Source organism: Coregonus lavaretus, assembly GCF_964263955.1.
Source record: "Coregonus lavaretus genome assembly, chromosome: 13".
Taxonomy (NCBI): domain Eukaryota; kingdom Metazoa; phylum Chordata; class Actinopteri; order Salmoniformes; family Salmonidae; genus Coregonus; species Coregonus lavaretus.
Genome location: NC_140000.1, coordinates 46462740 through 46476874, shown reverse-complemented (window position 1 = coordinate 46476874; position 14135 = coordinate 46462740). Strand labels below are relative to the sequence as shown.

Genomic DNA, 14135 nt, shown 5'->3' with positions numbered 1-14135 from the left:
CAGTAGTAATCTCCTGCATCTTCAGCCTGGACTCCACTGATGGTCAGAGTGAAGTCACTCCCAGATCCACTACCACTGAATCTAGATGGAGTCCCAGACTGAAGTGTTTTAGCATAGTTAATAAGGAGTTGATTGTATTATACTAGTACTTTATTACCATCAGTCCCTATTGTATTATACTAGTACTTCAGTACTATCAGTCCCTATTGTACTGTTGACCATGATGTCCTTCTGGACAGACTGGAGAGGTGGGTTGGCCTCTCCGGTCCAATTCTAAATTGGTTTAGGACCTATTTAACCGGTCAAGAGTTTTTTGACACCCTTGGTGAACATAGTTAAAAGAAAATACAAATCAGAGTTGGCATTCTACATGGCTCGATTTTGGGTCCGTTACTGTTCAGTTTACATATGTCACCGTTATCAGAAAGCACAGCATTGATTTTCACTGCTGCGCAGGCGATACTCAACTTTACATTTCTGTGTCACCAGAGGATTTCAACTTCATGGATAAATTATTAGACTGTATTAGTTATTTAAATACTTGGATGGCTCACAACTTGGGCTCCCGAGTGGTGCAGTGGTCTAAGGCACTACATCTCTGTGCTTGAGGCGTCACTACAGATCCCCTGGTTCGATTCCAGGCTGTATCACAACCGGCCGTAATTGGGAGTCCCATAGGGCAGCGCACAATTGGCCCAGCGTCGTCTGGGTTTGGCCTGTGTAGGCTGTCATTGTAAATAAGAATTTGTTCTTAACTGACTTGCCTAGTTAAATAAAGGTAAAATGTGTGTTATTTTTTATTTATTTAAAAATAACTTCCTCCAGCTATATCAAGACAAGACAGAGGTACTTATTGTTGGACCCAAAGCACAGAGAGAGAATCTAGCCAAACATTTTAATTCACGGGCAATAAAGATAAAACACTAGGTAAAAAAACCTAGGTGTTATTTTAGATTCAGAACAAAATTTTGAATCACACATTAGGAATGTGACCAAAATAGCTTTTTACAACCTGAGGAACATTTCCAAGATGCGGACGTTTCTCTCTCAGGCTGATACAGAGAGACTCATCAATGCTTTCATTACAAGCAGGCTTGACTGCTGTGATGCTCTCCTGTCTGGTCTACCCATGAAAGCCATTGGTCAACTGCAAAACATACAGAATGCTGCAGCACGGGTACTGATCAAGACCAGACGTAGAGTACACATTACAGCGCTTTAAAGATCTCTGCACTGGCTGCCTGTGAGTTTTAGAATTAATTTTAAGATTGGTTTTTAAATCAATCCACGATTGTCCACCCCAATACATGTCAGACTGCTTTTAAGTTATGTTCCCAGTATGTCACACCCTGGCTCTGGGACTCTATATGTTGAGCCAGGGTGTGTTCATTCTATGTGTTCTGTTTCTATGTTAGGTGTTCTAGGTTGTGTTTTTCTATGTTTGCCTGTGTGACTCCCAATCAGAGGCAACGAGTGTCAGCTGTAGGCTGGTTGTCTCTGATTGGGAGCCATATTTAAACTGTATGTTTTTCCCTTTGGGTTGGTGGGTTTTTGTTCCGTGTTCGGTCATTGATACCGTGGACGTCACGAGTCGTGATTTGTTTTGCATTTTGACGCTTTAACTAATTAAAGTCATGTTTGTTCATCACGCTGCGCCTTGGTCTACTCCTTACCTCGACCTTGACAGAAAAACCCACCATGCAACGACCAAGCAGCGTGTCCAGGGGCAGCTCTTGGGCTGGACATGGGAGGAAGCGTCGGGAGAAGAGACGGTGGAGGCACGCCGTAGAGAGGAGCTACGGCGTGATCAGGGTCGTCGTCGGACGGTCGTGAGGCAACCCCAGAAAATTTTTAGGGGGGGGCACACGGCATGGACGACGGGGCTGACGGAGGAGAAAAGGGGGCGGATCCAGAAGGCCACCAGGCCAGGGGTACACCGCCCTGTACGTCCTGTGCGGATGCGTCACACAGAGTGTGTGAGGGTAGGCATTCAGCCAGGACGGGTGGTGGTCGCTCTTCACTCCAGGCCTCCTATCTGTCTCCACAGCCCGGTTCGGCCTGTCCCTGCTCCACGCACCAAGCCTACGGTGTGCGTCGCCAGCCCAGTCCGGCCTGTCCCTGCTCCACGCACCAAGCCTACGGTGTGCGTCGACAGCCCAGCCCGGCCTGTCCCTGCTCCACGCACCAAGCCTACGGTGTGCGTCGCCAGCCCAGTCCGGCCTGTCCCTGCTCCACGCACCAAGCCTACGGTGTGCGTCGACAGCCCAGCCCGGCCTGTCCCTGCTCCACGCACCAAGCCTACGGTGTGCGTCGACAACCCAGCCTGGCCTGTCCCTGCTCCACGCACTAAACCTACGGTGCGCGTCGCCAGCCCGGTCCGGCCTGTTCCTGCCACCCGCACCAAGTCTACGGTGCGCGTCGCCAGCCCGACCCGGCCTGTTCCTGCCACTCGCACCAAACCTACGGTGCGCGTCGCCAGCCCGGTCCGGCCTGTTCCTGCCACCCGCACCAAGTCTACGGTGCGCGTCGCCAGCCCGACCCGGCCTGTTCCTGCCACTCGCACCAAACCTACGGTGCGCGTCGCCAGCCCGGTCCGGCCTGTTCCTGCCACTCGCACTAAGCCAGGGGTGCGAGAAGTCAGCCTGGTAAGGCCCGTCCCTCTTCCACGCACCAAGCCAGGGGTGCGAGTCGTCAGCCTGGTAAGGCCCGTCCCTCTTCCACGCACCAAGCCAGGGGTGCGAGTCGTCAGCCTGGTAAGGCCCGTTCCTCTTCCACGCACCAAGCCAGGGGTGCGAGTCGTCAGCCTGGTAAGGCCCGTCCCTCTTCCACGCACCAAGCCAGGGGTGCGAGTCGTCAGCCTGGTAAGGCCCGTTCCTCCTCCACGCACAAAGCCAGGGGTACGAGTCGTCAGCCTGGTAAGGCCCGTTCCTCCTCCACGCACCAAGCCAGGGGTGCGAGTCGACAGCCTGGTAAGGATCGCTCCTGTTAAGTCCAGTCCTGCTCCAGCCGGCGGGGCCAGACTGGACCAGGGGCACTATGGGGGGTGTATTGGAGGGTGGTGGTCAAGGCCGGAGCCAGAACCGCCGCCGAGGAGGTATGCCCGCCCAGCCCTCCCCTGGTTTGTTTAGTTGAGGCGCGGTCGCAGTCCGCGCCTTTAGGGGGGGGTACTGTCACACCCTGGCTCTGGGACTCTATATGTTGAGCCAGGGTGTGTTCATTCTATGTGTTCTGTTTCTATGTTGGGTGTTCTAGGTTGTGTTTTTCTATGTTTGCCTGTGTGACTCCCAATCAGAGGCAACGAGTGTCAGCTGTAGGCTGGTTGTCTCTGATTGGGAGCCATATTTAAAATGTATGTTTTAACTTTGGGTTGGTGGGTTTTTGTTCCGTGTTCGGTCATTGATACCGTGGACGTCACGAGTCGTGTTTTGTTTTGCATTTTGACGCTTTAACTAATTAAAGTCATGTTTGTTCATCACGCTGCGCCTTGGTCTACTCCTTACCTCGACCTTGACACAGTAGGTCCCTCAGGTCCTCTGGCACTGGCCTTTTAACTATCCCAAAGCCTAGGACCAAGAGGCATGGAGAGGCAGCCTTTAGTTATTATGCCCACAGCCTCTGGAATAGCCTGCCCTACAACCTGAGGGGGGCTGAAACTGTGGAAATATTTAAAAGAGATCTTAAAACACATATTTTTACCTTTGCTTTCCTTAGGGTTCTTTTTAGTTGTTCAGTTTGTGTCATTCTTTTGTTTTTATCTTATGTTTGTTGAGAAGTAAATATTTCAGCTTTTATTTTCATTGTTTTTTATTAGTTTCTTCCTGTAAAGCACTTTTTGTTGCATTCCATGTCTGAAATGTGCTGTATAAATTTGATTTGATTATACTAGTATTTCAGTACTATCAGAGCCCATTATATTATACTAATACTTCAGTATTCAGGGTGGTACTGCGAGTGATCTATCTGTGAAGGTGGTCACACTTGTGTGAAGGAGGTTTTTTGTACAGAGACCACCAGAATGAATCACTGTGGAGGACTTTTGGAAGTGGCACAAAACTGGTTCTAAAAAGTATGTAAATTTTTGTCTTTCTTCCATCATACAACAAAATGTAATCATGATATTGAACAACGTTATGAGATTGTATCATCTTCTCCAGAGGAAATACTTTTATTCTATATATTTTTTAAAAATGTCTGTCAACACATTGGTAGATTGGTAAATGGAAGAGAAGGGAGAGAGTTTCATATACCACCAAGTTTATTTGGCAATAATAACGTAAGATTTTAAAATAACACATTTTGATACACAATATTGCATGTTAGCTCATTGTGCTGTCAAGATGTAGCTACTACTATTTATATAAGCAACAGTTTGTATTGTATGCATAGTAGATACTAACACAGACATGGTTTAAAGGTGAACCTCATCTATAGTTTTGAACAGTAATTTGAGGTCATTTTGGTTTGTGTCTCAAAGTAGATTTGACAAAAATTAATATGGAGGTTTCATGTCAGATTTTACATTGTGAATGTTAAATGATACTGTATCCAGACTATATGTGGTATCTGTTCCCTGCATGTCTTTCTAGAATTAGAGGCGGTTTCACAGACACAGATTAATCCTGGTCCTGGAATAAAAAGCAATCTCAGTGGAGAATCTCAATAAAAAATGCTTTTAGTCTAGGACTAGGCTTCACCTTTGTCCGGGAAACCGCCAGTGTTTTGTTGCTCTTTGAAGGCTACACTATAGAGCATGAATGTACCTTTACATGTTTTGTCAAATAATTAGTCCAGACTTTTTTTGTTTACCTATTTCTTCATAGATTAAGTGTTTGGTTGTTCTCGGTTGTGCTTGGTTGTTCTTTGTACTGTAGCTAGTTGTTTATGCTGTTTACTGTCAATCTGAAATGGTTTTGTTCACTGATAACACAGTGGCTGTGTCCGAATACCCACATTAGCCTACTATATACAGTCATTTTGGTGTTTATTCAAATAGAATTCATTCGTCTTTTCCCGACTCACGTGTTTGACGACAGCTGATAATCAGATAAATTGATGCGCTGTACAAAAATGAACGAATCACGAATTAGCGGACGCATTCGGAGTACATTGTTCAAAATTTCATATACTATAAAACGCAATTTTTTCACATACTATTTAGTACAGTAGTATGGATATTCAGACATGGCCAGTGTCTTTTCTCCCTCTCCTCTGGGGAGTTCTTCTCCCCTCTCCTAATGTTATAGAGTAGTATTAGTAGTAGTAGTAGTAGTAGTAGTAGTTGTTGTTGTTGTTGTTGTAGTTGTAGTTTTAGTAGTAGTAGTAGTAGTAGTAGTAGTTGTTGTTGTTGTTGTAGTAGTAGTAGCTCTCGCCTCGTCTCGTCTCGTCTCGTCTCCTCTCCTAATATAGAGTTGTAGTAGCTGACCCTCTCCTCTCCTCTCCTCTCCTCTCCTCTCCTCTCCTCTCCTCTCCTCTCCTCTCCTCTCCTCTCCTCTCCTCTCCTCTCCTCTCCTCTCCTCTCCTCTCCTAATATAGGGTTGTAGTAGCTGACCCGCCTCTCTCCTCTCTCCTCCAGCTAGTCCCTCTGTCAAGCCCACAGTGTCTCTGCTCCATCCTGTCCTCTGAGCAGTTCTCTGGGGGCTCGGCCACACCGGCCTGCCTGCTGAGCGGCTACTCCTCAGCAGCACTCTGACCCTGAGCAAAGCACGCTGGGAAGAGGGAGGCATGTACACCTGCAGGGTCGTCCACAACGACAAATCCATTTAAATCAGACATTTGGTTGAGGTCCATTTGGGGACTTGGTTTGGGGGGCTGAAGTGATTGTAACTTTGAAGTAATGTTGAGGTCATAACACCTTTTGTTTTACTTCTTACTTTCCATTTGGACAGGTATTGTGTTTTCAAAACCTCTAATAACTTTTAGATGATTTTTCAGGTCATGACAAATATACAGAGTTACAACCATGATGATGATGATGATGATGATGGAGAACATGTGATATGAATTATGCTTTCTATCCTTATTCAAGGTTTCCTCGCTGATCAGTGTTCCATGTCACTGTATCTTCCCCCTCAGCACTTGCAGTAGGTCCCAGCTGTAGCAGTACAGTCACTGTGCAGTCTGACTGAGGGAGGTTTATGTACGGCTCTGTATCACTGAAGTGTTGTAGCCGTGTAAATAAGGAGTTTATGAGCTCCTCCAGGTTTCTGTTGGTACCAGGCTAGATAGTTATTACCAAGCACTGCTGGTTTTACAGTCAATAATGACTGTCTGTTCTGGGAGAACAGCTATCACTGCAGGAGTCTGAGTCACAGTGATCTGTCCTCTGAGTCTGGATTCTGAAAAATAGAATTACAAATATTATATGAATAAATTATTACATATAGTATTCAATAGTTCTGAACAGAAATATTAACATTGATATACATTTCCATGGTGTAGATGTAATTAATTTTCAACAGTAAATTCTGAAAAGTGTCCAGATGAGGATGATGATAAAAGTCATGGTTGTTGTGGGTTCTGTTGTCATGAAGGACAGCTCTCAGTCATGAGGTGTTAAACTCACAGGGATATAAACACTACCAGAGCAGTGGAGCAGATGCGTTATGCAAATGAGTGTTTCAAATCTATTTCAGTTTCCAAGTAGGCAATCAATCAATCAATCAATTTTATTTTATATAGCCCTTCTTACATCAGCTAATATCTCGAAGTGCTGTACAGAAACCCAGCCTAAAACCCCAAACAGCTAGTAATGCAGGTGTAGAAGCACGGTGGCTAGGAAAAACTCCCTAGAAAGGCGAAAACCTAGGAAGAAACCTAGAGAGGAACCAGGCTATGAGGGGTGGCCAGTCCTCTTCTGGCTGTGCCGGGTGGAGATTATAACAGAACCATGCCAAGATGTTCAAAAATGTTCATAAGTGACAAGCATGGTCAAATAATAATCAGGAATAAATCTCAGTTGGCTTTTCATAGCCGATCATTAAGAGTTGAAAACAGCAGGTCTGGGACAGGTAGGGGTTCCATAACCGCAGGCAGAACAGTTGAAACTGGAATAGCAGCAAGGCCAGGCGGACTGGGGACAGCAAGGAGTCACCACGGCCGGTAGTCCCGACGTATGGTCCTAGGGCTCAGGTCTCTCAGTTGGCTTTTCATAGCCGATCATTAAGAGTTGAAAACAGCAGGTCTGGGACAGGTAGGGGTTTCGTAACCGCAGGCAGAACAGTTGAAACTGGAATAGCAGCAAGGCCAGGCGGACTGGGGACAGCAAGGTGTCATCATGCCCGGTAGTCCTGACGTATGGTCCTAGGGCTCAGGTTCTCAGAGAGAAAGAGAGAACGAGAGAATTAGAGACAGCATACTTAAATTCACACAGGACACTGGATAAGACAGGAGAAGTACTCCAGGTATAACCAACTAACCCCAGCCCCCCGACACATAAACTACTGCAGCATAAATACTGGAGGCTGAGACAGGAGCGGTCCGGAGACACTGTGGCCCCATCCGAAGAAACCCCCGGACAGGGCCAAACAGGAGGGATATAACCCCACCCACTCTGCCAAAGCACAGCCCCCGCACCACTAGAGGGATATCCTCAACCACCAACTTACAATCCTGAGACCAGGCCGAGTATAGCCCACAGAGGTCTCCACCACAGCACAAACCAAGGGGGGGCGCCAACCCAGACAGGAAGATCACGTCAGTAACTCAACCCACTCAAGTGACGCACCCCTCCCAGGGACGGCATGAAAGAGCACCAGCAAGCCAGTGACTCAGCCCCTGCAACAGGGTTAGAGGCAGAGAACCCCAGTGGAGAGGGGAACCGGCCTGGCAGAGACAGCAAGGGCTGTTCGTTGCTCCAGAGCCTTTCCGTTTACCTTCACACTCCTGGGCCAGACTACACTCAATCATATGACCTACTGAAGAGATAAGTCTTCAGTAAAGACTTAAAGGTTGAGACCGAGTCTGCGTCTCTCACATGGGTAGGCAGACTGTTCCATAAAAATGGAGATCTATAGGAGAAAGCCCTGCCTCCCGCTGTTTGCTTAGAAATTCTAGGGACAATTAGGAGGCCTGCGTCTTGTGACCGTAGCGTACGTATTGGTATGTACGGCAGGACCAACTCGGAAAGATAGGTAGGAGCAAGCCCATGTAACACTTTATAGGTTAACAGTAAAACCTTGAAATCAGCCCTTGCCTTAACAGGAAGCCAGTGTAGGGAAGCTAGCACTGGAGTAATATGATCAAATTTCTTGGTTCTTGGTTCTAGTCAGGATTCTAGCAGCCGTATTTAGCACTAACTGAAGTTTATTTAGTGCTTTATCCGGGTAGCCGGAAAATAGAGCATTGCAGTAGTCTAACCTAGAAGTAACAAATGCATGGATTAATTTTTCTGCATCATTTTTGGACAGAAAATTTCTGATTTTTGCAATGTTACGTAGATGGAAAAAAGCTATCCTTGAAACAGTCTTGATATGTTCGTCAAAAGAGAGATCAGGGTCAAGAGTAACGCCGAGGTCCTTCACAGTTTTATTTGAGACGACTTTACAACCATCAAGATGAATTGTCAGATTTAACAGAAGATCTCTTTGTTTCTTGGGACCTAGAACAAGCATCTCTGTTTTGTCAGAGTTTAAAAGTAAAAAGTTTTCAGCCATCCACTTCCTTATGTCTGAAACACAGGCTTCTAGCGAGGGCAATTTTGGGGCTTCACCATGTTTCATTGAAATGTACAGCTGTGTGTCATCCGCATAGCAGTGAAAGTTAACATTATGTTTTCGAATAACATCCCCAAGAGGTAAAATATATAGTGAAAACAATAGTGGTCCTAAAACGGAACCTTGAGGAACACCGAAATGTACAGTTGATTTGTCGGAGGACAGACCATTCACAGAGACAAACTGATATCTTTCCGACAGGTAAGATCTAAACCAGGCCAGAACTTGTCCGTGTAGACCAATTTGGGTTTCCAGTCTCTCCAAAAGAATGTGGTGATCGATGGTGTCAAAGGCAGCACTAAGGTCTAGTAGCACGAGGACAGATGCAGAGCCTCGGTCTGACGCCATTAAAGGGTCATTTACCACCTTCACAAGTGCAGTCTCAGTGCTATGATGGGGTCTAAAACCAGACTGAAGCATTTCGTATACATTGTTTGTCTTCAGGAAGGCAGTGAGTTGCTGCGCAACAGCTTTTTCTAAAATTTTTGAGAGGAATGGAAGATTCGATATAGGCCGATAGTTTTTTATATTTTCCGGGTCAAGGTTTGGCTTTTTCAAGAGAGGCTTTATCACTGCCACTTTTAGTGAGTTTGGTACACATCCGGTGGATAGAGAGCTGTTTATTATGTTCAACATAGGAGGGCCAAGCACAGGAAGCAGCTCCTTCAGCAGTTTAGTAGGAATAGGATCCAGTATGCAGCTTGAAGGTTTAGAGGCCATGATTATTTTCATCATTGTGTCAAGAGATATAGTACTAAAACACTTAAGTGTCTCTCCCGATCCCAGGCCCTCGCAGAGCTGTGCAGATCCAGGACAGCTAAGCCCTGGAGGAATACGCAGATTCAAAGAGGAGTCCGTCATTTGCTTTCTAATGGTCATGATCTTTTCCTCAAAGAAGTTCATGAATTTATTACTGCTGAAGTGAAAGCCATCCTCTCTTGGGGAATGCTGCTTTTTAGTTAGCTTTGCAACAGTATCAAAAAGAAATTTTGGATTATTCTTATTTTCCTCGATTAAGTTGGAAAAGTAGGATGATCGAGCAGCAGTGAGGGCTCTTCGGTACTGCACGGTACTGTCTTTCCAAGCTAGTCGGAAGACTTCCAGTTTGGTGTGGCGCCATTTCCGTTCCAATTTCCTGGAAGCTTGCTTCAAAGCTTGGGTATTTTCTGTATACCAGGGAGCTAGTTTCTTATGACAAATTTTTTTCGTTTTTAGGGGTGCAACTGCATCTAGGGTATTGCGCAAGGTTAAATTGAGTTCCTCAGTTAAGTGGTTAACTGATTTTTGTCCTCTGACGTCCTTGGGTAGGCAGAAGGAGTCTGGAAGGGCATCAAGGAATTTTTGTGTTGTCTGAGAATTTATAGCACGACTTTTGATGCTCCTTGGTTGGGGTCTATCATTGGTTAGGCTCCTATCATTACAATATATTTTGTCCTGCATGAGTTTGTTTTACTAATAATAGTAATTAGGTGGGTACTTATATTTGTCCTATTTCACGCGTGTATTATACGGGAATTAGAAAAATATTTTTTTGGGGGGATATCCCAACTCCACCTGAGACATCCTCGGAGAGTGGGGTCACGTACAGCATCTTTCATTATAAACAGAGACCCTGGAGCAATAAGGGTTAAGTGCCTTGCTAAAGGGCACATCGACAGATGTTTCAAAGGGTCGACCTGGGGATTTGAACTAGCAACCATTTGGCTACTAGGCCAACGCTCTAACCACTAGCTACCTGCCTTCCCTTTAATAACATCAAACAGCAAATGTTTACTCAAATAACTAATATATTGCAACTTTTATGTCACACCATCATTTATTTTTATTCTGATGATGATCAGACATAATGAACTGTCTGTTCACTCATGCTTGGTCTCTTATGTAAGTTCCTCTAATCAGTTAGTGAACACTTCTCTAAACTAAAGCTGGTAGGATTCCTCTGGTAGTGTTGTCTGTCCTCTGTGACTTTACCACCACTGTTAAATCTGAGATCAACATCTTTAATAAAGGAATATACAACATGGATCACTATCAGTACTGCTGCTGCTGTTGTCTTTCATATGGACAATATGGAGGAATACTAGCAACACTGGATCTAATGTTGGACTATACCTACAGACTAGGAGAACATCTGATACACAGAAGAAGGAAGAAAAAATACTAATATCTGGTTTTAAGATGCAATTCATATTTGCATTATCTAGAAACAGCTTATTTGAAGTGTTTGTTCTACCTGGAAGATGTTAAAGTGTATTTGTGTTGAATGTGATTCTGTATGAGTGATCTACACTGTAACAGCTGCAGCATCACAACACAGAGAGGTTTTTGTACCAGCAGTAACAGGGATTGTATCACTGTGGTTGACTTTTGGTAGCGGCACCAGACTTGATGTTGGAAGTAAGTAAACAACTAAATTAACTGTTTTATTCAGCTTTTGATGTTGTGTTTCAATATCTCTATACATCTAGCCTCGATATTGAGGATTTTTTAACATACTTTTTTTTACATGATTTTGGGGGGAATAATACAAAGCCTACACATAATATGGCCAATTTTAATTAGTATGTCATTACATCTAATTAAATTTGACCTGCCTTTAAACGATGAGAGTGATTAGCCTACATTTGATTAGGTGTATGAATAAACATACTGTACCTTGTAGGAAATGTTCAATAAACAGGTTTTGCAATTTTGGGGGCAAAACAAAACAAAAAATACTTCATTTCAAATTAACAAGATAAAATCATCTTTGGCAAGTATTCATAACATATTAGAGTCAATTATTTAAACCACAGTACAAAGAATTTCAGCTTGGCCAATGTTCAGGAGGTTTTTGTACGAGCAGTAATAGGAATTGTATCACTGTGGGACACTTTTGGTAGCGGCACCAGACTAGATGTTGGAAGTAAGTAACAAGCTCACTTGATATTTCTTTCTGATTACACTTATTAAGTATGTTATTCTTACACTCTGTCTCTATGAGAATATTGTGATTTTAGATTTTCAAAATGTTTTAATTGCTTTTTACTGAGCCTTCTTTCAAATAACATTTTTTAAAATCAAAATGTTAAATTGCAGGTTTATTTGTATGTCTGATTTGTATGATTGCAGAATATAACTCTTAATTCTGGTATGATGACTATTTAATAGCATTGCATATAGTAGTCATTATTGATGCATTAAGTTCATGGTAGCCTTCACTGTTAGTGTGAAGACAAAGGGTTTCAGTTATGTTTGTAACCAGCATCATGAACTAACATGGTTGATATGTGATTAAAACTAATCTATGCTCAAATTCTGCAAATACTATGAATATGGCAAGGCTATTCTGATCAGATCCATTCCTAAATAATATCTGTATGACATGTATAACTGATGCTGTATGACTTGTAACTCTACTTATTTAATACTTGTTCGGTTCATTAATCTGCTTTATCATATTACAGTTTGTGTTTATCCACATCTTTTACCAATCTAACTTTTACATTAATATTTAGAGGGCATTTCCAATTCACTTCATTTTGATGTGTACTTTGCTGAATATAATTTCTTACTGTAACTGTACTTGATGTAGTTACTTAGTTGATGTGTTCTGTTTGTTCCAGGTAACAGAGTCCCCATCCTCACCGTCCTGCCCCCCTCTAGTGAGGAGCTGTCCAGTACAACAACAGCCACACTGACGTGTCTGGCCAACAAGGGCTTCCCCTCAGACTGGACCATGAGCTGGAAAGTGGACGGGACCAGCAAGAAGCAGGAGGCCAGTCCCAGGGTCCAGGAGAAGGACGGCCTGTACAGCTGGAGCAGCACACTGACTCTCACTGCCCAGGAGTGGACCAAGGCAGGAGAGGTGACCTGTGAAGCCCGGCAGAAATCCCAGACTCCAGTCACCAAGACCCTGAGGAGGGCTGACTGTTCTGGGTAGGACCCCTCAGTCACACACCCCTGTGGATAGAGGATATTGGTTCCTCTGCTTTGACTTGCTTCGTTTTAAAATCAGTCGCTCTTCAATATAGTGATCACTCTGGTGTAGACTAACAGGGGGCTTGGCTTGAGTTCATGTGTCAATCCATTCTGTAGATTGAAATGTTGTTAGTTTTAGATTTGATGTGATCTGCTTTTATTCACTATCATGTTTGCTTTGATGCTTCGATTGTGTGATAATGGATTAAAATAAAGATTTATTTTTGGACTGTATATTGTTGTTGTTTTTATTAATAAACTGGATAATAGATACTGTATATTTGCAATATTCTGGAAAAATATGTATTCAGTAAGGCTGATTAATGGTGTCTTTAAAAACTGTCAAGTCTAAAACTCACTCTAACATCATAATTGACCAATATTTAATACTATCACAATATACTATGATATAATAGAAGAGGTTCTGCCATGGTAGTAGTTGACCGTCTTCATTCATCAGGATACTGAGTCTGTGTCAGACATGTTTGACTTGACAGACTTTATAGTAGTATAATAAGAACTATCAAACAGTCAACCGATATCTTGGACTCTCACGTGTGTTATAGGCTTTGATTTGAAGCTAAAATAAAAAATAAAAAATTACAAATATTACAAGTGGCACTACTTCAAGATTTAGCAGCGTTTCCCATACTCGGTCCTCAAGGGGTGCACATTTAGTTTTTTGTCCTAACACTACACAGCTGATTCAAATTATCATAACTTGATGATTAGTTGATTATTTGAATCAGGTGTGTAGTGCTAGAGCAAAAACCAAAACGTCCACCCCTTGGGGTCCCGAGGACCGAGTTTGGGAAACGCTGCTATATAGTGTAGTGACAGTCTTCTCTACCTCCAACCCCCTGGGGACAGAGTGAACATCTGGTGACAGTGCTGCTCTATTCTGGGACAAGCAGAACCACCCAGCCCTGTCTATGTAAATCTCAGTTTTACTCCCACAGATACCAGTCTAGCAGTTGAACAGTTTCACTGCCTGAAATACCCTGGACTGGGCCAGATGTGAGGGAGTGGACTGGTTTTACTGTAACCTCAATTGTGGATTCAAGGAGGGGGACTTTCTTACAATGAATAAACCACCATTTAATAGATGACATAAAATATGGGTATTACTAAATATAGGTATTGACAGTTACTGACATCACATTCTAATTCCTAATTCTATGGTTACGGAGATGTTTGTAATGTCTGAGCTCAAAATCTTTTTCCTCAAAGCAGAGGGCAAGTGTCCAGATGAGGATGGTGATAAAAGTCATGTTTTTGTGGGTTCTGTTGTCATGAAGGACAGCTCTCAGTCATGAAGTGTTCAACGCACAGGGATATAAACACTCCCAGACCTCTGAAGCATGTGCTGGCAATGCAAAGTGTTCTCTCTAACCAAACAGACTTTCATGGTCCCACAGAGAAACTGTAGTTGAAGAGATCTTCTTCTTTGGTATAATAGTGTTC

General features: G+C 43.7%; 1 gene segment (V, D, J or C); it reads left to right on the top strand.

Moving 5' to 3' along the window:
• The first annotated feature begins 5067 nt into the window (after positions 1–5067).
• Positions 5068–12633, top strand: LOC311140060 (Ig kappa-b4 chain C region-like). The segment is given in 4 exons: positions 5068–5101; positions 5627–5723; positions 11507–11616; positions 12317–12633.
• The last annotated feature ends 1502 nt before the right edge of the window (positions 12634–14135 follow it).